This window comes from Esox lucius, chromosome 9 (genome assembly GCF_011004845.1).
Source record: "Esox lucius isolate fEsoLuc1 chromosome 9, fEsoLuc1.pri, whole genome shotgun sequence".
In the NCBI taxonomy this organism is placed as follows: Eukaryota; Metazoa; Chordata; class Actinopteri; order Esociformes; family Esocidae; genus Esox; species Esox lucius.
The window spans coordinates 1150001-1152002 of record NC_047577.1 but is presented as its reverse complement, the minus strand read 5'-3'; positions in this window follow the sequence as shown (position 1 = coordinate 1152002).

Genomic DNA, 2002 nt, shown 5'->3' with positions numbered 1-2002 from the left:
TATAATAACAGTGGACAAACTAATAGTAATATTATCACAGTATAAAAACAGTGGACAGACTAATAGTAATATTATCACAGTATAATAACAGTGGACAGACTAATAGTAATATTATCACAGTATAATAACAGTGGACAGACTAATAGTAATATTATCACAGTATAAAAACAGTGGACAGACTAATAGTAATATTATCACAGTTTAATAACAGTGGACAGACTAATAGTAATATTATCACAGTATAATAACAGTGGACAGACTAATAGTAATATTATCACAGTATAATAACAGTGGACAGACTAATAGTAATATGATCACAGTATAAATACAGTGGACAAACTAATAGTAATATTATCACCGTATAAAAACAGTGGACAGATTAATAGTAATATGATCACAGTATAATAACAGTGGACAAACTAATAGTAATATTATCACAGTATAAAAACAGTGGACAGACTAATAGTAATATTATCACAGTGTAAAAACAGTGGACAGACTAATAGTAATATTATCACAGTTTAATAACAGTTGACAAACACTACCACATGTGCACACACACACACACTACCACATGTGCACAATCACACACACACTACCACATGTGCACACACAGATACACACACTACCATACACACTACCACATGTTCACACACAGATACACACACCACCACATGTTCACACACAGACACACACACACTACCACATCTGCACACATACACACACACTACCACATCTGCACACACAGACACACACACTACCACACACACAACCACATGTTCACATACACACACACCACCACATGCATCTGCAGCCATTTTCACAACCTCTCACTTTTTCTCTCCTTCACCTCTCTCCTCTCTCCTCTCTCCCTCCTCTGTCTCTGCTCTCTCCCTCCTCTTTCTCTCCTCTGTCTCTGCTCTCTCCCTCCTCTTTCTCTCCTCTGTCTCTCCTCTCTCCCTCCTCTTTCTCTCCTCTGTCTCTGCTCTCTCCCTCCTCTCTCTCTCCTCTGTCTCTCCTCTGTCTCTCATCTGTCTCTCCTCTCTCCCTCCTCTCTCCCTCCTCTTTCTCTCCTCTGTCTCTCCTACAGCACTTCCACTCTTGCTTCTCCTTCCATCGCTTCTCTCTCCTCACCTCCCTCTTTCTCCTTCCTCCCTCCATCACCCTCTACTCTGTTTCTCTCCTCCTCCCTCCCTATCTCCCTCCATCACTCTCTCCTTTCTTGACTCCTCCCTACCCCTCTCATCCTTTCTCTTTCTCTGTGTCCTTCCTCGTTCGCTCACTCTTCCTCTCTTCTCCCTGTCTGTCTTTACATCCAGCTCATTTGTCACTAACTAGTCTTTCCTGCTTTAAGCGGTTTGTATAGGTGCTTGTACTCAACCCAACACTGTCTCCCGCTGTCATCCTCTCCTCTCTGTCATCCTCTCACCTTTGTCATCATCCCTCTCTGTCATCCTCTTTTCTCTGTCATCCTCTCTCCCTCTGTCATTCTCTCTCTCTGTCATCATCTCTCCTCTGTCATCCTCTCTCCCTTTTTCATCCTCTCTCCTTTGTCATCTATCTCCTCTGTCATCCTCTCTCCCTTTTTCATCCTCTCTTCTTTGTCATCCTCTCTCTCTGTCATCCTCTTTCCCTCTGTCATCCTCTCTCTCTCTGTCATCATCTCTCCTCTGTCATGCTCTCTCCCTTTTTCATTCTCTCTCCTTTGTCATCCTCTCTCCCTCGTCATCCTCTCTCCCTTTGTCATCCTCTCTCCCTCTGTCATCCTCTTTCTTCCTCAGTCTGTTCTGACCCTTTACCTGTGCTGACCTCTGGTGCCACCTGCTGCTGAGAAGATGCTACTGCAGCCAAGAGGCTTTCACATGGCGGCTCTGTAATGACCACTCGTTTCACCATGTCTCTCTCCCTCTTTCTTTTCTCTCTCTCTCTCTATTCTCTCTTTCTCTCTGTTCTCTCTCCCTCCATATCTCTGTCTCTCTGGGTTGGATAAATATTGCTAGGA